Here is a 24,947-nt window from a genome sequence, read left to right as displayed (position 1 = left end):
CTCGCCTCATCCATCGTTGATTTCGCCGCATTATGATCACTCGCACATGCGCCGTTTCCTCTCTTTTTCTTACCCACCTGCATTTTCTCTCCCTACTATATTTAGGTTATTGTTAATCTACAGTAATTTGCTTCCATATGTAAGATTACTTTTCTTTTGCTTTACTCATGAATGCAGTGCTCAGTCTGTGAATCACTAAAATGCCTTTCAGACCATGTTTACACGTTATGAAATTGCACAAAAAAACTTTTTGTGCTATCCCTCTTCGCACACATGGCTAGCCTGTTCCCAAAAAACTATGACTTCTCATCTGCTGTATATAATTTGGAAATAGTTTGTGCAAAGCTCCCTACGTCAATCATGCTATCTGTGCAGAAAAGATTATCTGTTTATTCTGTTGCAGGGTGGCACGATTTCTAACACAGGTGAAATTAATCCTTTCCAGCTTTGTGTCAAGCACACCCATTGCCCTCTCTGTACCTGCAGCGATCTACACCATCCACTCGTGTATAGGCCTCTGCCACACACTATCCACCCTCCTTATATCTGCCCCCCTTAAATTCTGCATAACATAATGACTATTGGTAAAGTGCATGTTCACCCCAGCAGTGGTATCTCGGTGCTGCCTGAAATAACAAATGTTTATTGTTACCCAACTCAGTGTTACTCATTTCATTGGCCTCCCAAGGTGAAAAGGCTGATTGGAGGAAAGGCAGATAATCCTGGCTCACAATATGCCCTGACTTCACCTGCAAAGATCAATTGCACAGCCTCTGTTTTCTTCTCTGGGAATATTTATCCCTTAAATAGTACTTCCATGACAGATTATGGCCCATTGTTCCTAGGTAGTGAACATATCGCTCTCTGCTAAGACTCCCTTCTACTCACGCAATGTCCTCTTTAACCAAAGGTGCCAATTTCCATATCACTGGCCCCCATGACAGTTGAAAGTAGTTAGTAATAGATTTGAGGCCACCTTTCCTTTCTTAGCTCAGTCACTTGGCTGCCCTTGCGTTTACCCATTTTTATATTAAAACAGTGGAGTGGAGAAGAGAAGATAAATGCACTTGTCTACCTTCGATTCCCAAGGCAATCCGGTTTGTTGCTGATATTAAGCCCAGAGGATGGGGCCAGGAGACAGGGCCCAGCCCAGCCTAGTCTGGGCTCTAACGGGCCTGTTCCTGGCCCGGTCACAGGTCCAGGCGCATCATGCTCTGCGGGAGGCTTGGAGTGCTTATGAGCACATTGCTGCAGCGTCCGAGGCAGGCAGTAGAGCAGGAATGCTGAGGGATGTACTCCCACCCCAGCTATAGCAGATTTGGTATACCAGTTAAATTTGTCACCTCCGGTCTAGATTTTTCCATTTAAGAGGTGGTCTGGTCCAGTATGACTTGATCATTCCCACGTTTGGTTTACTAGTCTTTGCAGACTGGTAAAGCAGGAAGTTATGGTTGAATGCTGCACCTTGCAGCGTGGCACTTTCTCTTGGCTCAAGGATTTAGTTAAACAAGCACTAAGGGGTATATCAACAACAACCGGCGATAATTATCGCTAAGCGCACTTAGCGCTAGGATAATTATCGCCGGCTAGCGTTGATTTTTATCGCTGAGATGGCGTGCTATTAGCAACGCTTATTTCAATAGCGATAAAAATCCTCACGCTAAGTGGCTAACGTGAGATTATCGCTGGAAACCCAGCGATAATCTCACGTTAGCTTGTTGATAGGGACAGACAAACTTAGCCATGATATCCTCCTTCCATAGGATATCATGGCTAAGTCAGAAAAATACCAGACGTAAAAAAGCATCGTTAACCGCGGTTAGCGCTGCTTTTTTTGTCTCTAACAGGGTTAGCGATATTCTTGATAATAGGAGAAATGTCGCTTAGCGACATTTCTCCTATTATTTTTCTCTGGAACGCCCCCTTTGCATCTCATTAGAGATGCAAGGGGAAGCGTAGAGTAAAAGGGTGCTAACATGCAAATTTGCATGTTAGCACCCTGTTGTTGATAGGGTGCTAGTTTTATCTCTGCTTTTTTGGCTTTCAAAGCCAAAAAAGCAGAGATAAAGCCCTTGTTGATATGCCCCATAGTTCATTGGATCTATAATGAATTCCACAGGGCATCATCTTTTCCCTATTCCTCCATTACAGATTTCAAGTCCCCTTTTGTAAACGCAACAACCCCAGATTGTTGTTTAATCCTTGTGGATCTTCCAGCTAAGGGTGGAAAAGGGGCAAACGTCTTGTAGGTCCAAGATGAACATCTCTATTGGTCCTAGTACATTCATATCGTGAGGTTAGATGTGGTGATACATAGGTTTCAATCTCATACATCACCAAAACATGAGAAGATTATGCACGGCCTCAAACGCTGAACTAGGAAATATTTTCAGAATGAGTCGTAAAGACTTTGATTTCTCCTTTGATTGAGACAGGCATGCTACTATTCTAATTTATTTCAACAAAATTGTATTAATATCTCCTTAGACTGACTTGTCAGTTCATGTGTGTTTGTGTGTGTATATATATATATATATATATATATATATATATATTTTTTTTTTCTGTATTATTCAAAAAAAAAAAAAAATCTTTTGAAAATTCACTGGAAAAAACCAAAGGTTAAAGTAATGCTGTGGTTGGGTGCATATGTCAGTGACAGGGTTAATGTTTTGAACTTTAAAAAAAACACGAATATTCACCAGTTACAGTTAACAGGCCACTTCTTTTCGAGTTTAGATGTAGGTTGTTTACATACATTTATTTATTTTGACTTGCAACAAGAACATTTTAAGTGGAATTCCATATCTAACCAGCTTGTTACTGCCATTTCACAAAAAAATGCTAAGGGTGACCTGTCAGATATTAAGTGGACTAGTGCATAATAAGAACATACGATATAGGCACATAGGACTTGAAATTGTAGCTTTAGTTATTTATGATCAAAAATGCATCTTTTCATTGCTGACGTTCTTACTGCAATAGTGAAAAACAAAGTCCTTCTCTGAGAATTTTCACTACTGCATTGATCAAAATTAAATATTTTTCTCCTAATTTCTCTTCCCTTGCGGCCCCCTGTCTTCTCTTTAGATGTGTGCGCTTCTCTGGATAGACATTATTTTAAGAAACTAGCCCAAGTCCATGGTACACAGGATCGTGGCTTGCTTCCTAGGACACTAATAGTATTTCCATCTGTGTGAGGGATGAAATGTTTCTCAGTTCATGTTTAAAAACTCACTTAATAAAAATATTACTGAAGCATGATGTGATGGCTCACCGTCATTAACAACCAGCATGTTTCCATTGAAATGGCCACAAACTTCTAACCTGCAGTTTTACTGATATAACTATATATAGCAGAGGCAATCCTCCGAGGACATTGGGTTTCAGGAAAAATGTTTATCATTTGCAAATCACCTAGTAAGGTGTTCTGATTATTTTTCATCCTATTAAATCTTTTTTTTTTTTCATCACACAGTTGCAAAAAAATGTGCTTTCACTACTACTGAAATACATATTGAAATATTTGTTCCGTTTATTTACAAGCTATTTAAATGTTGTGTGTTAGAAAAAAACAACATTCTACAGCCTTTCATTTCACACTCTCTGTACAGCATGATTTTCAAACAGTTCACTTTACAAAATCCTCTCACTGAAAAATTCAAATAAAAATGCTGGTAAGGTCCAAAGTAATAAAAGGACTTTGATGAGTAAGGCACAGTACTGCTCTCTTCAAAGTCCCAGGCAGTCTGACACAAGTTGGATTCTAATTCTAAAAGGAACATTGAAGAAAAGGCATGAGACATAATCAAAAGTATACAAGGCATTAAAGGGAAAGGAAAGACAATAAGGAAATATAATATACAATAAAATGTAACACATTTACCCCCTAATGAAAACTTAAGGCTTGTAATGAATGCATTTGCTAACACGTCTGACGTTCCATACTTTTCCATCTTGTGTAACAACACTGTTGCGATTAACCTTGACAATCTTAATCGGTTGACCAAACTTCATTTCACCCTTAGATATTATACCAGGTTTGCGTATTCGGACCCATTCCCCAACAGAAAACGAAGGATCTTTGACTTACATGTTAGCATCATAAAGGCATTTGCTTTTGTATTGTTTAACCTCAATTCTTTTGGCAACCTTTTCAATATCAATTTCACAATTACAACTCATTGTAGCCTTTTTGAACCAGCAAGGGCATAAATTGGAAATGGGATCCCTACCTCTTAATAAACGAAACGGTGAAATTTCAGTGGTGGAGTGAGGAGTTATACGGTACAACCATCATTTTTCCCCTCTATTTGTCCTTCCACTGAATACCAAAATTACGTGCCCACAAAATGTCTTGTATGAGGACCTGAAGAACCAAGACCTTATGGGCCTGGCGGCGCAGGGTACGCCTTAATCTCCTGAGTTCACCTGCTTTGTCGAACAAAGACACGGGACACTCTGTTAGGCGTAGAAGATAAGGTTTATTAGCTGCAGCTAAGTACAGTTGTCCCAGAAGTACACTCGGTATGTTCTTAGGAGACTGTCACTTTACTTCGTGGCGCACAATCTTTTATAACACACATATTCACAAAGAACACTCCCAATGCATACAGGTCAACCAATGAGAAGAATGTGAAAACAAGATATTAAGTAACTCAAATAATCCTCCCTTCCAACTGTGTTTGTCACCCTTCCCCACAAGTTAATCAGTGGTAGTGTTTATAAGTCGACTTGCAGGTGACAGGACACATTTGTATGCCCCGCAGGACAGTTGTGAAATGAGAGAATAAGAGTAAAGAATAGCGAAGGCCAGAGGATAAGATAAAGTCAGTAAAGAATGGTGCGAACCAACAGATAGTCGAGACAGGGATCAGTCAAACCAGACGAGGATTAGTGTAGTCGGCCGGACCCTGACACCAGCTTTAAACAGAGGCAGGAGGTTATTTGACACGTTGCAGTAGGATAAGGGAGTAGGATGAGGGAAAACAACACCTCGTCCACCGTGCCGCCTGAGTGAGGGCAACACAAAAGGGTGGAAAGACACAAAATGGTGGCTAAATACGAAAACTGAATTACCTCAGACCCTCCTTTTGCCATTACTCAGGCAAGACACAGACTCATTTTAATCTGAGTCGACGTCAATGGCCATGAGGTCATCAAGCTGTTGCTGCAACATCATTTTAATGCTCTCCGTCTTCCGTGGCACAGGCCTTGGGACACACATAGTGGCACAAAGACCACAGATGGCGGGGCCACACTGCATACAGAGACAACAGGAAAAAATGATGGCCAAAACCACTCCAAGGAATGTTAATACCTTCCATCCCCATTTGGACAGTAATCCCCAAAACCATTCCAATAAAGACCAATCTCTTTCGTCCTGATGAATCGACTCGAGATCACATGTAATTTGGAGATGGCTTGGTATACCGTAGGGGCGCCGTCAGGTATATAAATGCAACAGTTAGATCTGATCAATTTACAAACTCCACCACGATCCGCAAGAATAACATCCAGAGCAATCCGGTTCTGCAATGTCATGAGATGATCCGCTTGAAGTTCAGCTGTGAGGTTACTCAAGGCTCCCACAGTGACATCTATGGTAGTCTCAACAACACGAACCAATTGTCTCATGTTTCTACTGTTGGCCATTGGGCCCCAAAAAGGAAGAAATCCTTTAAGGAAATCACCTCCCTCTTGTCCTCTTCAGAATCAATAATCCCTCTGCCATATCTGTTTCTGTGATGTCCCGAAGGAGCAGTGTATGTAGGAGGGAGAAGAAAGGCTATATAGCACGTTCCTGAAAAATCCGTCGGTAGCCACGTGTAGGCTCTATTGTGGCAGACAAAATACGTGCCCTGGGATGGCACTAACGGTGGTGAATTCTGAGATGTGTAAATGTATGTATGGGAACAAAAACTCTTTCCTTGTCCAGTGTCAGTAGTCTGGCCATTCATTTGTAAACAAAAGTTACCTCGACGAGGCACAGTCCAAATTGGTGGAGATTTTCCCTGTTTAACTCGATCTGTAAGGCTAGTAACGTAACGAGTCACGTTCCAACCATCGTATGCCCGTTTCTCATCAACAGGAACCCTACTATTCTCCACAATTCTAGCCATAGCCACTATTCCTTTTATCAGAGAACTATGACTAAAATCTTGTCCACTACCATATGAACCAACTGGACGTCTAAATCGGTTCTGATATGCATTTGAAAACATCACAAAATAGGCCCAAGCGGAACCTTCATAAGAAAATGGAAGGGCTAAATATGGCATCCCTTTGTCTGTGGTATGAGGCATAAGTCCACACACCCAACAGTCGGTTGTGTTGACTACCAATTGGTGTTGATGCAACAACTGGACAAATGAATTGTTAAAATATTCTGTTCTCCTGATCAGTTCATGTTGGGGAAGCGTATGTAATTGATGTGGGGAGATAGTAGAATGAAAAGGCAAGGAAATAGAAGTAGGGACAGATTTGTGCTGCATAGCATGAACAATCCAACCTGCACAAGCCAATAAGATACTAGAAAACATAAGAACACACAATGTTATGCCACATTGACTGTACACTAATTTACAATATCTCTTTTTCATCTCTTCCTTCTTGTTATTCTTTCCCAATTTGACATCCATCCTCTAAAATTGTTGCTCACGGCAATCTTCCTTACTCACTTGGCCGTGATTATTAGCCGTCCTATGACATTGCAAGTCCTGGGGACCTAGCCACTATACAGGTCACGAACCAAGACTCCTACCGTGACCCTGCAACCTGGACAGATGATACATGTCACGAAAGAGATGAAAATCTCAGGTGTCCTTGACCAGTCTAGGCCTTAAATTTTATCGAGTTCTGTTCAGTACAGTTTGGTCCTGAAATAGTGTCTGTGGATCTGTAGTGTTCAATCGGAGATGTGGCGGTACTGCTTCTTGTAAAAACGTCGTCATCTTCTTTCTCAGACCGAGCTCCATCTAGGTGTGCACTACTGAAAGGTACAAACCGACGGACCCTTTCGCCTTCAAAATCACCTACACCTTTACGGACCCACTGGTCAAAAGGCAAGGGCAAGGGCACCTTTTTGCAGTGCAAGCCATGGATCCAGTTCTTTTTCCCTTCGACCTTCACTGCTGTACGTGTTACCAGAAGAACCTGTCGAGGCGCCTTCCAACGAGGTTCCAAATTCCTTGTCCTCTGAAAATTTTTCACACAGACCCAGTCTCCCGGTTGGATAGAATGACATGGGTCCGTGGAGGCCTCTGGTAAAGCGTTTTGAACCTGTTGGTGGAGAACACGTAATTTAGTGGTGAGGTCATGTAAGTAGTCAATCAGCATTGGATACTGTATGTCAGAATACTTTTTAGGGCAAGGGACTCCCCAAATATTAGCCGGGCGCCCAAAAACAACCTCGTATGGGCTGAGTCCCAAACGAGAATGTACTGTTGTTCTAGTGGATAGGAGAGCCAAAGGTAAAGCATCGGGCCAGGCAAGTCCCGTGCTAGCCTGTACCTTTGCAAGCTTGAGTTTGAGAGTGCCGTTATAGCACTCTTCCAAACCCGCTGATTGGGGATGGTTTGCCGCATGGAAATTCTGCCGAATATCAAGACCAGTACACACCTTTTTCATAATTTGGCCCACAGATTCACTTCCATTGTCACTCCAGACAATGCGTGGCAAACCAAACCTAGGGAAGAACTCTTTTAGAAGAACTTTGGCAGTGGACAAAGCAGTGTTGTCTTTCAGCGGATAGGCCTCTATCCATCTGGAGAAGGCACATACCACCACCAAGACATATTTGAGATTGTTGCATCGTTCCATGTGGATATAATAAATTTGCAACACCTCAAAAGGATATGTTGGGGGAGCAAAATGACCTGCTGGAGTTGGGGTTCCCTTTCCTGGATTATGCATCAAGCAAACGATACAATGCTTCACTAAATTATCTGCACATTTTGGAATCCTTTCGTTCAGCCACACTGGAGCCAGAAGCTTACATATTCCTTTTGCACTGATGTGGGCTGGACCATGTGCCATAGCAACTACAGGCAGTACATAGGCATCTGGTAACAGCCAACGCTGATGTTCTGATAATTCTATCCAACATCCCATCGCGTCTAACATTCCTGTACTCTCTTTCCACTTACTCAACTCTTTCTCTGTAGCCTCTCCTTGAATCGATCTCACACTTTCTATTGTATCCTCACACATTCCTTGACCCAATTTGCAGGGCTCGCAACATACATGCGCGTCATAGCATCTCTGGCTGTTTCTTTCGCTATCTCATCCGCAAAAGCATTCCCGCGACCAACATCATCAGTAATCCTCTTATGCGCACTACACTTTATGATTGCTATCTGGGTAGGCAAAGCAAGTGACTCAAGAAGATCAGCTACCAACTGACCATGCTGTATTTTGGTAACGTGGGAGGTAAAGAATCCTCTTTCCTTCCACAAACGACCAAAACTATGTGCCACACCAAACGCATACTGGCTGTCGGTATATACATTCACTCTCTTCCCCTTAGATAACACACACGCTCTGGTCAAAGCTATCAGTTCAGCCGCCTGAGCTAAATTATGTCTGATGCGTGCTGTCTCCACGATTGTATGCAAGGTGGTAACAGCATAAGCTGAAGTTGTTTCACCATTAGGGAGTTTAAAACAAGAACCATCCACCCATAGGATCCCATCCGGGTCCATTAGTGGTGTATCTTTCAAATCAATCCTACCTTTTGTCTCCTCCTCAGTACGGAGAAAACAATCATGTTGTTCCTGAATACCTTTCTCGTCTGGGAGAGGTAACAATGTGGCTGGATTTAAAGTGTTACATCGTTTGATGTGCACATGACTAGCCAAGAGCGTCAGCTCATACCCAGACAAGCGAGCACTTGTAAGATGCTGCGTTTTCGTCCTATTTAGCAAGGTATCCACTGCATGTGGTACCATAACAATAAGAGTGTTATCTAGCACCGCTCCAGCTGATTGACGAATAGAAATTGCTGCTGTAGCTTTAAGACAACTAGGCAATGCCTTGGCTACTGGATCTAATGTAGCCGAAAAGTAGGCACATGGCCGCTGCTTGTCTCCAAATCGTTGTGTTAAGACTGACAACGCACAACCCTCTCTTTCGTGGACATAGAGCGTGAAGGGCTTACTGTAATCCGGAGTACCCAACACAGGAGCAGAGCACAGAGCAGCACGCAAATCAGAAAAACTCTTCTGACATTTGTCAGTCCAAGGAAGGGGTTGGGGTGTGTCTTTCAAAGTGAGTGCCAACAAAGGTTTAGCCAACAAAGAAAAATTTGGAATCCACTGTCTACAATAAGAGGTAATGCCCAGAAAGGCACGCACTTCTCTTTGTGTGGATGGCACAGACATTTGTGCAATTGCTTGAATACGTTCTGGGGTCAGTCGCCTTCCCTCCTTCGACAAGAGATGACCTAGATAGGTAACCTCTTGTCGGGCATATTGTAATTTAGAAGGTGAAACCTTATGGTGAAGGTCAGACAAGTGACGCAATAGTGCAATAGTCACGTTCTTGCAAATATCCTCTGAATCAGCAGCAATCAATAAATCATCCACATACTGAATAAGGGTAGCACCTGGCGGCAAAGGAAAAGCATCAAGCTGGCATTTCAGAGCTTGGCTATAGATGGAGGGACTTTCACAATAGCCCTGGGGTGCGTGCTTGAACCAGAAACTTCGGCCTTCTAAAGAGAAGCCAAAAATATCCCTACTCTCTTCAGCAATGGGGATGCTGAAGAAAGCATTTTTCAGATCAATAACAGAAAACCAAGCTTCCGAGGCAGGTATCATAGTTAACAGGGCAGTGATATCTGGAACAACAGGAAACTGTGGTACAACAATTTTATTAACCTCCCGAAGATCAATAACAAAGCGATAAACAGGCGGCTGAGAAGGATCAGTGCGTTTAAGAACCGGGAGAACAGGACTATTGCATACATTTCCCCTCGTCTCCTCAACCACACCTTTCTGAACCAAATCATAAATAATAGCAAAAAGTGCTCTTTCACCATCATTGGGAATTTTGTATTGAGGGATGCGTGGCAATTTAGCATTGGGCTTGAGGGTAACGACATAGGGTGGGATCTCAAGACAACCAACATCAATTGGACCCGTAGCCCAAAGTGTCGCAGGGAGAGAGAGCAATTCAGGTGGAAATTTATCTTTAGACAAATACATTGGAGAAGTCAGTTTCTGCCCCAAAACGAGATGTACACCAGAAGGAGAACAATATATCGTTGCATGCAATCTTTTCAATAAATCCAAACCCAACAGATTTTAGCCGCAACCAGTCGTTAAAAGGAGCGGAGCTTCCAAATCATAAGAACCAATTGAAATAGGCAGCGGACAAGAGACCGGACTATGAACTGGGGCGCCAGAAAATCCTACGGATACGTTTGTTAAGCCAGACAAAGGTGCCCCAGGGAGTTTGGAGTGAATAATAGAACTTCTCATCGCACCAGTATCTAAAAGAAATGGCTCTGAAACACCCATTGTAGTGACATTAACATAAGGCCCATTCTGATCTACTGGAATCGATACAACTCCCTCACTTTGTCTATGGCTGTCCTAGTTAGCGTGAAGACCGCCATTCTCACCTTCAACATAGTAATCATCATTGTAATACTGTGTAGACTGAGTATTTTGCTGATCAAAGTAGTTCGTAGAATGTGGAGGTGGAGGGGAACGCTGTGTCTGGGGCAACATACCTCGACCTCTACCCCTGGGCCCTAACTGGGAACCACCACGACCTCGTGGGGTAGATAGTCCTTCATTACGCTGTAATAAAACCGGGCAGCCATTCTTAAAATGACCTTCCTCCCAACAATAGGCGCATTGGTTAGGACCTAACAAAGGCCGCGGAATATAGGGCTCAGGCTTTTGAAACGCCCTCTGAAACTGGGGAGGCTGTTGAAACTGGCGCTGAGCAGAGCGAGGAGAATAAGCTTGTTGCAGAAGAACCTTCGTTTTAAATTCTTTAGTCATTTTCTCTTGCTTGTCTTTTTCCTCTTTGTCCCTGTTTTCGTAATATTGAGCAGTAGCCAATATCTGAGCAGAAGAAGAAACAGCCCATGAACTTTCAGAGTCTTTCAACTTATGTGACAACTCGGGGAGCAAATTAAATACGAATTTATCTACAAATAATCGCTGTCCACCCTCCATAGTCATATCCTGACCACTGGGATCAATAAACGTCTCCTCAAAACGAGTGAAGAAGTCGTAGACACTCATCTTTCTTCTGTCTACACGCAGCTAATTTATCCCAATTAACTCGTAATGCGGGCATCATTGTTTTCATTAAAGTAATAATCCTACCAGGGAGTTCTGTGATCAAAACCTCAGGCTTAGCACCACCCACTTGTGCTCTATCCGAGGCAGTTATAGCATTCCATGTACCACCCAATTCCTGAGCGTGATCCTCTCTACGAATCCGATCCCATAACACTTGTGGGACTACATTTCCCATCAACTTGTCAATATCGGTTAAATTCATAATACAGGCATCAACAGTCTGAGACAATTCTTTATAGTAACCAGCAGGGTTTTTTCGGGGATCCGGTAAATATTGTTTGAGGGCCAAAACATCAGATCTCTTCCAGGGGACATGTACCCATATACGCTGGAAGTGAGTGGGAATAGCCGGATTATTACCTGCTTGCGCAACCTCTTCTCTCCATATCGGAGGAACCTCTCTCATTGGGTAATGTTTCAATGTCTGCCGGACAGCAGGATCAGAATCAAGAAAAGTATGTGAAGAAAATAACGACCTAAAAGTGCCAAGTGACCTTATGGCGTCCTCAACCTTAGAATGAGTTCTTTATCGAAATTAGCCTGAACATCCAACAGACCCTGGGGAAGTAAACCCAAATCCATATCCTCTCATTCTTTAGCGAGAGTGTCACACATAACATTAAATACATATCTCTGCGTGGGCGCATCCCACTGATGAAAGGTGATCAAGATATCTTTCACACTATACTGGGGACCCTTCTCGATCCATTTGCGAGCGAGAGAGTCCAACACCACCCGTTCGTCGGAACCTGGAAGTTGACTACGAGACTGTCTTCGAGAGAAAGCCGGAGACATGTTCAGAGTCCCAAAGAAAGGGGACAAGAAACCAGAGACAGTATCTGTTATTCGTTTGCGCACAGTAGGAGAATTAGACATAAGGACAGGGGACAAGGTATTAGGCGATACAGGAGAGGAACTGACAGTTATAAGGGGAGCAGAAGGCAAAGAAGATTGAGGTCCAGGAGACAAAGGAATCGGTGGCACGAGAGGTGGGAGTGGCAATACCGGAAGGAGCAAATGTGGAAGAACCGGAACAGGTGGGGGGACAACAGGCAGCTGAACAGGTTGTAACAACGGGGGTGCATTAGCACCTTGTACATAGGGTGGAGGTAATCTCAATAGGTGAGACATCAAAGGCTCTTCCTCCAGATCCTTACTTTTATCAGAAGGGGAATTAGGCAACACCGGATAGCATCTATCTATTGCCATACGATGCTGTCTCTCTGAGATCTCCATTGCATTATCAATCTCATTATCTTTAAACTGCTGTGCAGCCTGTATAATCGTCATATTTTGTGCTTTATTATCTCGTTTTGCCTGCTTAATTTCTTTCTGTTTGGCTTCCTTACGCCAGAGGTGGAAAGAGTCAAACATTGCCGGCCGGGCTTGTCTTTTGAACAATATCGCTTCCAAATTGTCTAATATGTCAGGCTCAAAACGACCATTTTGTGGCCACTGTAGAACGCCATCGTTCTTCGTGTTTTGGATCCGTGCCTTATTAAAGGCAATGGGTCCGACACCATGTTTTGAATAAAGCTCATAGGTGGGAGTTCCAACCGGAGGATTTGGACAAGAGTCCTCCAGCCGGGAATCCCTATTACAACCAAGACAACAGAACTTCCTAAACTTATTCAGACCAGGCATCGTTATTTCACTGGACTGTTCACAAACATCAAGGGGTTAAATCAAATAATACAGCACAAACGTACTCACCCCTCGGCTTCGGCTTTTGCAATAGCCGAATCAAAGACCCAAATCAAAGCAAAACAAAATAGTGGGAGCTACCCACCAATACTTAACTAAGTGTCTTCTTACGCCAACAGAGGCCCGTATAATGTCTCACGATACCAAACATCATCAAAGGGACCAAAGCAGGGCAGCAGTCAGGGCAGCAGTCATCAGCCGCCGTCAGAAAGGAGAAACCGCGCTGCAAAAGACCTTCGGACCACTTCGACATACAGGGGTCACTTGACGTGGTTCGGGATTCCTCCAGAATTTTCTTGCGGGGCTCCTCACGATCCTCAGGCAGAACTGCTACCTCTGAAGCCGCCCTACGTTGGGCGCCAAATTGAAGAACCAAGACCTTATGGGCCTGGCGGCGCAGGGTACGCCTTAATCTCCTGAGTTCACCTGCTTTGTCGAACAAAGACACGGGACACTCTGTTAGGCGTAGAAGATAAGGTTTATTAGCTGCAGCTAAGTACAGTTGTCCCAGAAGTACACTCGGTATGTTCTTAGGAGGCTGCCACTTTACTTCGTGGCGCACAATCTTTTATAACACGCATATTCACAAAGAACACTCCCAATGCATACAGGTCAACCAATGAGAAGAATGTGAAAACAAGATATTAAGTAACTCAAATAAGCCTCCCTTCCAACTGTGTTTGTCACCCTTCCCCTCAAGTTAATCAGTGGTAGTGTTTATAAGTCGACTTGCAGGTGACAGGACACATTTGTATGCCCCTCAGGACAGTTGTGAAATGAGAGAATAAGAGTAAAGAATAGCGAAGGCCAGAGGATAAGATAAAGTCAGTAAAGAATGGTGCAAACCAACAGATAGTCTAGACAGGGATCAGTCAAACCAGACGAGGATTAGTGGAGACGGCCGGACCCTGACACCAGCTTTAAACAGAGGCAGGAGGTTATTTGACACGTTGCAGTAGGATGAGGGAAAACAACACCTCGTCCACCGTGCCGCCTGAGTGAGGGCAACACAAAATTGTGGAAAGACACAAAATGGTGGCGAAAAATGAAAACTGAATTACCTCAGACCCTGTTGTACCTCTCCACCTGACCATTACCACGAGGTTCATACAAACCTGTAATCATATGTTTAACATTTGAAAACTTAAGAAATTCAAGCATCTCGTGAGATTTGAGCATTGTCAGAAATAAGAACTTCAGGATAGCCTTCTCGAGAGAGAACTTCTTTCAGAAATAGTATGACCCTTTCAGTCGTAGGGCGAGGTACAAGTTTCACCTCGGGCCATTTTGAATGATAATCGATAAGGACCAAAGCAAACCTACAATCTTGTGGTAAAAAATTGAAAGGACCAGCAACATCTAGTCCTAATTTCTGCCACGGAAAATCTGGCCATTGAATTGAAACAAGAGGAGCAGGGTCACATTTACACATCTCACTGCTAATACATTCAGAACAGTCCCTGACAACCTTGTCCACAAATCTATCTAAAACCAAAGGAAATGATGGACGGAGTGTTGAACTTTGCAAGCACTCACCCCCAGTCAACTGATCTGGGTTTAATCCATCACCGTTCTTTAGCCCACTCTGCCACCCAAGTTCAGACATGGCCATATGCAAATTAGTCTGACCCTGTGCCTAATGGGAACAGTCCAGCCCGAACTGCCAAGCCATGTCTTCCCTGGACCGGAAACAAGCTTCCTAGGACCGGTTTCTGGCATTTCAGCCGTCTTCAGCCAGGCTTGCTTGAATCCAGTGGCAAAGTGAGCTAGGGACTCACGTCTGAGCATACCCTACCAACTTATGGCGAACAAAGCAAAAACCAAAGGAAATGATGGACGGAGTGTTGAACTTTGCAAGCACTCACCCCCAGTCAACTGATCTGGGTTTAATCCATCACCGTTCTTTAGCCCACTCTGCCACCCAAGTTCAGACACTCCGTCCATCATTTCCTTTGGTTTTGCTTTGTTCGCCATAAGTTGGCAGGGTATGCTCAGACGTGAGTCCCTTGCTCACTTTGCCACTGGATTCAAGCATGCCTGGCTGAAGACGGCTGAAATGCCAGAAACCGGTCCTAGGAATCTTGTTTCCGGTCCAGGTAAGCCATGGCTTGGCAGTTCGGGCTGGACTGTTCCCATGAGGCACAGGGTCAGACTGATTTGCATATGGCCATGTCTGAACTGGGGTGGCAGAGTGGGCTAAAGAACGGTGATGGATTAAACCCAGATCAGTTGACTGGGGGTGAGTGCTTGCAATGTTCAACACTCCGTCCATCATTTCCTTTGGTTTTACAAATCTATCTAAACCAGGCCACCAAAAAACTGACCTGATCAATCTTTTCATCGAGGAAATGCCCAAATGACTTTCATGACTCATGGATAGAATTTGTTTACGAAATGAAAAGGGAGGGATACACTTCCCTCTTTCTAAATATTAAATCACCTTCAATGATTAATTCATCAGAAATCTTCCCGTAAGGAAACATTTCAGCTGGAATATCATTTTTGCATGGCCATCCCTGTCTAGTGAATTCAATCACCCTTTTTAAAAGTTGATCCTCACTCATAGCTTTTTTCCATATCTCCTAAGATATAAAACCACAATTTCCTGTTACAACTTCTGTGATATCTGCAACTACTTCAGAATCATCACTTTTGTCATCCGTACTGCATGGGAGTCTTGACAAACAATCTGCAGTCACATTACTTTTCCCTGGAACATATTCCACTGTAAAAGTATACTCTTGTAAACGAGACACGAGTCTGGCAATCCTGGCAGTGGCATTAAGACTAACCCCTGGTGACAAAATAGAAACCAAGGGTTTATGATCTGTTCTTAAAACAAAACGTGCACCACAGATATAGTTACGAAAATGTTCCACTCCCCAGGTACATGCTAATAATTCTCTTTCAATGACAGCATAGCGCCTTTCAGTAATATTATTAAGGGTCCGTGAAGCAAATGCAATGTTCCATTCTTCTTTCCCTGCACGTTGAGATATAACACAACCCAGACCATTCAAGCTGGCATCAACTGTAAGAACACATAGCTTATTCATACAAAATAGCTTAAGAGTGGGAGAAGCTACCATTTCAGCTTTTATGTTGTTGAAAGCTTCCTGTTGTCTTTCTCCCCAAGTAAATTCAATATTTTTCCTCAAAAATTCTCTCAAAGGTTCCATCTTTGTGGCAAAATTTGCAATACATTTACTGTAATACACACTTAACACAGAAAAGGAAAGGAGTTTATCTTTACAATCTGGAGAAGGCGCTTTCAAAATGGCCTCTGCTAGAGACTTTTTAGGGAACACACCTTCTTTGGATACAGTATGACCGAGATACTCAACAGTCTTGGTACAATTTACACTTCTTACCCTTAAGTGTAAGGCCAACCTCCTCCAGGCTTTTACATACATTCCTGAGATGATCTGTGTGGGATATCTTATCTGGAGAAAAAATCAAAATATCGTCTTGGAAACACTTTACATAACTTTGCATGTTTTTAAACAGATGACACATTGATCTTTGAAAAACGGATTGCCGATGCCAATCCAAATGGCATCCTTTTAAATTGAAAAAGACCTTGCGGTGTGATGAAGGCTGTCGTACTCCGGGATTCTTCTGCCAGTTCAATCTGGTGGTATGCTGATCTAAGATCAAGAGTTGGGAAAACAGTTGCACCTCCTAGCATAATCACAACCTCATTCATGTTGGGTAATGGATAACAATCAATGAGTATAATTGCATTAAGGGCCCTCAAGTCAATACATAGCCTCAAAGACTTATCCTGTTTCCGTGCCAAAACAATTGGTGGAACCCATTCTGAGGATTCAATTTCTTCAATCACTCCTTCAACCAACATTTCTTTCAACACATTCCCTAGCTCTTCCCTAACATTAATTGGGACATTTCTCAACTTTTGTTTAACAGGTGATGCACCTTGTTTGAGTTTGATGACATGCGTAAAACCTTTAAGTTTACCTAACTTTTTAGTAAAAACTTTTGGAATTTCCTTCTGGAAGTCAGTTCCTACATGTTCGCCTTTTTGAGTATTGTTACTTTTGACATGCTCTTCCAGAACCATAACTGGTTCTTTGTTACGTGGATTGAGAATTATTCCTAATTTCCATTGATCCCTCCAACCCTATACATTGACTCCTTTTTTAGCAACATACAATTTAATGACAGCTGTTCTACCTTTAAACTCAATCTGGGAACTAACATATCCTATGAAGTCTATAGTAGAACCATCAAAACCTTGAGCAACTATATCAGGACGATGTAACTTTCCAACTGATTCCTTATTTCCATATTTTTCATTGAAATAGCACTCTGTCACAATGGTCCAAGGCGAACCCGAGTCCGCCATAAGTTCAAGTACCTCACCCAAAAATTTAACAATACACTTTGGAGAACTTAGAGTTTCTCCATCAATTGTGCACACATTCATTAAGGACACTACAATTCCTTTCTCCACTTGCGAATCATCCTTAGACAAGTGATCACCTCTAATACAAGTAACTTGAGATGGTAGGTCACCACTAACAATAGAGACTCCGCTGTTTTTGTTATTAAAATTCTTACCCTTATCAAAGGTTTTCTGCCTATCATCTCTACAAGCTTTTCCAAAATGTCCAATTCTACCACACTTATTACATTCTTTCCCATTAGACGGACAAAACTTAAAGGAAGCAACATGGTTGTTACTACCGCACCTATAAAAAACCACACCTTTGGTAATAAGCTTCCCTGCTTGAGAATTCTTGTTGGGATTGTTTACAGCACAGACCTCGTCACAAATCTTGTTGCATTTCTCACCCTTCGCACTAACATCTTCGATAGTCCTCATCCAAATATCTGATTGCTCAAATGCTTTCGCTGTAGCAATGGTATCATGTAAGTTTGGATAACCTAATATCCGCAATTGTTCTTGTGTCTTCTTACTTTTAACATTTACAATAATTTGATCCCTAATCATCTCATCTGACATAGCGCCAAAATTACAAGAAATGACAAGCGTTCTAAGAGCAGTTAAAAAGTCATCAAAGGACTCTGAATCTCTTTGAGCTCTTGTATAACATTTGTATCTATTAAGTGCTATACTTATGGTTGGTTTGAACCTGGTTTCAATACGTAAAAGAGCTTCATCGAAACTTCCAAGATCACTATGAACAGTAGGTAGAGTCCTAAAAACAGCTTGCCCCTCTGACCCAAGACAATGAAGCAAGATATTTTTCTTTCTTTCATTTCCCATCCTTTCCCCATCAATAGCTTGTAAATAGGTTAAAAATTCCTCCTTCCATCTGGACCATGGAATTGGAGGATCACCTTTTGATTGAAGAAATTTTGACGGAGGATCAAACTGCATGGTGATGATTCAATATTAATGTTAAGTAAAAGTATTAAAATAGGTGTAGCAGAAAATATCAATAACAGTAAATAAAATAAGTGGCCCAAGTCATTAATAAAATGAAAGAAATGAGGTTTAAAATAATGCTGTGCACATCAGCGTGATGTGCAGATATACTCAAATAGTCAGAACAACAAAGTACCTTTAGAGGAAATTCAGTACATCACGTTGTTCTGTAGTGGGTTGAATGTTCAAGTAAAGCAGATGACTAGTAAACTGTTGAATTTCACAGTGTGCAGTCACAGTCAAGCGCATCGACGAAGAAATGAATACTTGAGCAAAGAGCTTCAGGTTTCCATGGAGCTGGTGTGCGACAAGTTTCTCTGCACACGCGTAGGTAAGTCGTTGGAGATTGAAAGATGCCGCAATTTCTCAAAAACGCTGAAAAGGCGCAGAATAGGAATAAAAGTACTGGTGAAAGCGTAGTTTCCAGTAAAGTATCCAGCGAAGGTCTCGTAAAGATTCAGCAATAAGTTTCCAGATTTCCAGAGGAGTGTCCGTAGAAAGATGAGAATAAATCAAAAATTAAGTCCAACATGTAACGCTCCTGTGCCAAATAAGTAGCAGGTACAACAAATCTTGTCGCCAAATTGTAAAATTCAAATAAAAATGCTGGTAAGGTCAAAAGTAATAAAAGAACTTTAATGCGTAAGGCACAGTACTGCTCTCTTCAAAGTCCCAGGCAGTCTGACACAAGTTAGATTCTAATTCTAAAAGGAACATTGAAGAAAAGGCATGAGACATAATCAAAAGTATACAAGGCATTAAAGGGAAAGGAAAGACAATAAGGAAATATAATATAAAATAAAATATAACACAAACTTTGTAGTCTGAGAAAGAAAAGCAAACCCCAGTCTGTGTCTTAAAACAAGCAGCAAATTGTAAGAAGAAAAACGCTGGCATTTGAGGTAGGCAAATCTATAAAGAAAGAGGTTGAGAGGGATAGTTGAGGTGGCGGAAGTGATTTGAAACAATAAAAGACGTCCAGAGAGAGTTATGTTTGTGTTGGAGAGGCAGATAGTGTGATCATTGAGAAAGAGAGAGGAAATTTTGACTCTCTACTCACCATGTCAGAGCGCCAATTGCCCATATACAAACCGTGTTATCCGTGGGTCTAAAGAGCTACAAAAAGCCGTAAGGCGTCTGCAACACAGGTAGATGATCTGTCAATCAACACAAGGAAGTCCTATCTTAAGGACGGAATCCCATCACTCTCCGAAGTGACATGCTTCATCATCTGGGATCTCCTCCCGGCTGTAACTCCTAGTACAGCCGAGGGCTACAACCCCATCACTGTGAGGGAGGAGCTCAGGGATGTTTTAGATGTTATTGTTTAATAGGATCTACTTGAATCCACAAGATGTAAAGCTGAAGGTATTAACTGAGTGATAGGCGCAGTGCAAAGAAAGGAGTATAATGTGAAATAAAACTAACTACCAAGAGAAAAAAGGTTTATAGTTATCTCTTGGTGTCGGGGTTAAAAACAGTGCTAGTGCAGTTCTGAAATAACTGCAACTGTCCAATAAGGGGGTTGGTCTATATGTTTCCGCTATCCTGACCTGAAAAGTGTCTATCCTTCCTCAGGACCTAGATGTTATAAACTATTGCATAGGGAATGGAAAAATTGTGAAAAAACAACTGTGTAACTGAAAAAAGGAAAAGATACAACCTAAAACACCAGTCGTCTCGTCTGGAGGAATATGGTGTACTGATCAAACATGTGTGAGGAAAGAATACAAAGAATCAAATACTTGTGTCCGCATTGTAAACATGAGTGAGTCAAATATACTCATTTACTCAACTATCTATTAATATAGTGAAAAACACCATTTCAAAAAGTTGACTTACCCGTAGAGTACGAGTAAGAAACCTCACCTGGCATCCGCCCAGGACGCGAGGCACCGCTCTGAAGAAGAAAGAACATTGTTGACAAAGATCCGACTCAGTCACATGATCTGGTCTGTCAGTAACATGTTAAATATCTGCTAAAAATTGTCTTTACTAAAACACGCTACAATTGGAAATCCTATAGATGCATTCTAAAGGTGATGTCAGAGAACAGCGTTGGAATGCATTCTAAAGATGAAGTCAGAAAACCAGACAGAAGAATATATGTCAACTAACATTCTCGCTAGTCTACAAATGTTGCAGGATACAAAATGTATAAACATATCCCTCTACTACAGGATTGCTAAAAAATAAGTCTGTGCACGGTATATGACGTATACAGGTCAAAAGATAATCAGCACAGTGTAATATCGAGCGGCTATCCTTAATAGCTACAGGATAGAAGAGCCCAAGTCCACAAGCCTAGAGTTGAGAAAAGACCAGCCATTGAATTCTTTCGCTTTGAATGACAGCATGTCGCCAATGCTCAAAAAATAGTTCCCGAAAAATCGAAATTGTTAGTCACTGGCATTCCTCATTATAAAGCAGCTTTGGTATATTCACTTATGCTTTTGAAAATGATCACACCTCATTAAAATAGCTAGAGTGTATTTGCAGAATTTTAGGTTAAAGCCACACCCAGGATTGTGAATGACATTTCAACCCCTTGTGTCTGACTTGATGGGCCTCTGGTAACTGCTTGTGGCACTGTCTGCATCTCACCTATTGGGTTGTTGGAAGAGCACTGTTTGTATACAGAAAACAATCTTCTCAAATCCAAGACAAACCTTACACTCACAAACCGCTATCTAAATTGTACTCACCAGTGAATAAAAACTACTATAAATAGGTGTGATCATAATAAAAAATAAAGGGAAGTTTTAATCTGCAATTTGGCTTAATTATGAACGAGGGTTGGTCAATTCTTTGTAAGGAAGATGCACACGAATGGCTTAAAGAGCCGAACTCTGTCTGCAAATGTGTATATACTAAAGCCACACCCCATCAGCCCGGCAGCGGTAATTTGAAGCAGTTTACCACGCCTCCTTTCCATCATGGTTGTGTATCCGCCCCTTATCCACAGTAACTCTTTGCTGCATGAGCCATCAGATATTCAAAGATCACACAGGAAAAGAGAGATGCATGTTGTATAGACTGGTTTCTGGTGCCCCTTGGCATCTGACCTCACACAAGCCTTCCAAGTGTTGGTTATCATAATGCCACCCAGGGAGAAGCGCACGGTAGAGGCAAGCATATATTCCTGAATCAGACTGCATGACCCAGTGTGTAGTAATTATATAACTATTCAATCCGTGGCAGCGCAGCTCCCAGGATAATGTGCTGCGTCGCTAAACACTTATAAGGTCCCAAAGGCGAGACCTAGTGGCTATGCCAATGCTTTTTTCTCTTGGTAGTTAGTTTTATCTCACATTTTACTCCTTTCTTTGGACTGCGCCTATCACTCAGTTAATACCTTCAGCTTTACATCTTGTGGATTCAAGTAGATCCTATCAAACAATAACATCTAAAACATCCCTGAGCTCCTCCCTCACAGTGATGGGGTTGTAGCCCTCGGCTGTACTAGGAGTTACAGCCGGGAGGAGATCCCAGATGATGAAGCATGTCACTTCGGTGAGTGATGGGATTCCGTCCTTAAGATAGGACTTCCTTGTGTGGGTTGTGATATCATCTACCTGTGCTGTAGACGCCATACGGCTTTTTGTTGCTCTTTAGACCCACGGATAACACAGTTTGTATAGGAGTTGTATGGGAACAATATCCGTGCTGGTCTTTAAAAATTTCCCTCGGATATTCTTGTCTTGTATTTTTGCCAATTGCCCATGCCATTATTTTATGTGTAGTTCTTTACGGTGTCACCTTCTCATTCACACATCATTGATATGGACCATACCAACCAGATAAAATGTCGTGGGGAACCAAAACGCAGGCAGTGGCACCACTAACGAAGGAAGGTGCAGTTTAAAAATACGAACAGCTCTCCGGTGAAGAGTGCACAGGTGTGATTTGTTGTCTGCAACAAAAGCACTATCGACAACAAGAACAATAGCTGCATAGGGCCATCACAAAGCACATTAAGAAAACGTATCTTTGTGAAGAGGTGGGAAAGCGTCTCTTAGACAGAGCGGGTATGTCTAATTGCATACCTATCGCTCTCCCTTTGTCAGTGACTTCCGTCTCTATGTGTCTAGGGGTGCAGTGCCCTGTCACTCAGTAAGGGTTCCCAAATGTAAAGAAAGGTGTCTGCCTTATGTTGCACACTATAGATGTCGTTCGTATGATGCCGTCTTCTACATCTCAGTCAACCATTCATCACGTGTCTATGGGGTGCCGTCCAATGGCGCAGGATAGGGCTCTTTGCCACTGTAAGGTCTGCTGCCAGAAGAGGCCACGTGTGATTCATCAGGCGATTGGAAGTCAGCTGTGTCATAGACTAGTGGTCCCATTAGGTTGATAGGAGTCTGCAAAGCTTCACTAAGAGAGGGCCGCATGGAGGCCCAGTATGGGGAAAGTTCTGAGTATGTGAGGTCTGTTGCATTAATAATGGGGAGGCTCTTCCAGCAGGTCATGTGATGCGGCAGTCCTGCTCGTTTCAGTTTTAAGGGGGACCAATACCAGTCCTAAATTGTCTTGAAGAGGGTGAACTTCATCCTAGATTACCGGGCGCCTCTGTCCAGGTTTTTAGCAATTTCAAACCAGTCCTCCTCAGAATAGTCAATATTAAGTGTTCATTACCTTGTGTCTAATGACTGTCACAGAAAGGGTTGGGGTGAAGATGCCGTACTGAGAGGTTATAAAATCCCGAGACTGCCCCCTCAAACTGTCCCCACAAGGCTAGATATTGCAAGATCGGGGATTCCTTGATAGCCCGTGCGTTGGACCAAGCCGGCCAGATAGGGAATGCTTTAGTTATCAATATCGAATAGATATTGGCATTGTGCCATAAAGGTCCACGTCTGTGCTGTCACACATCACTTTTAAAAAGTGTATGTGTGTGGTTCCATGTCTTGAAAATGGCCTGTATGATGGGGTGGACGGTGTTGTGTGCCTGGGGGCGGTGAGAGTTGTACAGTATGTGTAGCCTGGGGCTGGAACCGATAATTTGGTGCTCTGTGTGGACCCTGAGTGGGTCTTTTGTCCTAGTTTACCATAGGTAGACTAGCTGGGATAGGTGGAGTGTGGTATAATAGTGCTCCACACTCAGCAGGCTCAGTTTCGAAATTCTCATTGTTGGTCTCATGTCCCCAAATGAACCATTTAATGGCCTTGTCAACATCATGCAGCATAGAGGTCCGGACCACCAGAGAGAAAATACCCAGGATGTACGTGAAACGTGGTACTATGGCCATTGTAACCGCTGCACTCTTCTCCAGAGGGCCATGTTAAGATGTGTAAATTCTGTATATTCCTGGCTGAGAGTGGGCCTAGTTTATTTGGTATTGTCCTCTCCAGTCCTCTCTTAATGTATACCCCCAGATATTTCAAGTGGCTCGCTTTCCATTGGAAATTATAGTCTGCTATGGCCGCTTTCGTGGTGATCCCGGAAGCTGTATAGCCTCTGTTGCTCCAGTTGATCTGATAACTCGCAGACTTTGAGAGGCGTTCAATGGTAGACATGAGGGTCAGCAGAGATGTGGGGAGGTCCGCATGGGTGAGTAGAATATCTTTGGCATACAGTAGCATCTTTGAGGCATCTCCTGGGGTGAGGATTCCTGCTGTATGAGGATTTTGCCGAATGGCAGCCTCTAATGGCTCCAGAGTGAGTAGGAACGACAGAGCGGAGAGGTGCAACATTGGCGAGTCCCCCTCCTGATCTCGAAGGAGTCCAAAAGGAAAGCCCTGAAGCTGACCTGTGCTGTGGATGCTTCGTATAGCCATTGGACCTTAGAATAAAGTGGTCACCAAGTTCTAACCTCTGGAGTATCCAGTAGAGAGAGGTCCATTCGATGAAGTCGAGTGACTTCTCTGCGTTCAGACAAAGGGCAACCCTTTCCTCTGCAGAATCCTTTGAAAGCCATAATATGTTGGATAGGGTGCAGAGATAATTGCTTGTCACACTTTGCCCGTATCTTAAAATGTCTATGCCTGTACAGAGTGGAAGCATTACAGAGGCGGCGAGAGTATCGTTTAGGGCAGGAAGAAGGGCTAAATGGCGCAGAACCTGTGTGGGTAAGGAGTAAAGGTCTAAGGCTAGTTGACTGGCAAACCTAGGTTTGTAAAGTGAAGGTCAGTTGAATCTCTTGAGACATGTTGAGTCAAGAATACAATGATCCATATTGATGAAGTGTTGCTTGAAGAGCAGAGTCTTGAACTTCTTTCTCAAGTGTAGGATGGATGGAACCTAGAAGAATGTTACTTGGATGTCATTTCACACTCTGAGAGTGTAGCAGGAGAAGGCCTGGCATCCTTGTTTCTCTTAGTTGCTTCTCTTGGCCTCTAGATGGCTGTCTCTAGTATGACGGCAGATTATAGGAGACCTCTTGATATTTTGAAGCAAGACACTTGAGTACCACCATTGTGGGACAGTTTGTATATGATCTAACTAGCTTAGACGAGAATGAATATGTAAAGAGAGCACAGCTATTCTCAGAGTTCTCCCCTGCCAAACTTTC

The 24,947-nt window shown here is 42.7% G+C and overlaps 1 protein-coding gene across 2 annotated transcripts in view; it reads left to right on the top strand.

Annotated features, from left to right (window-relative positions):
* WARS2 (tryptophanyl tRNA synthetase 2, mitochondrial) overlaps positions 1-24,947 on the top strand; it is a 152,731-nt gene that overhangs the window by 877 nt on the left and 126,907 nt on the right. The window lies entirely within an intron of this gene.

Source organism: Triturus cristatus, chromosome 8 (genome assembly GCF_964204655.1).
Source record: "Triturus cristatus chromosome 8, aTriCri1.1, whole genome shotgun sequence".
Taxonomy (NCBI): domain Eukaryota; kingdom Metazoa; phylum Chordata; class Amphibia; order Caudata; family Salamandridae; genus Triturus; species Triturus cristatus.
The sequence above is the reverse complement of the archived record's forward strand: the minus strand, read 5'-3'. Positions and strand labels throughout refer to the sequence as shown.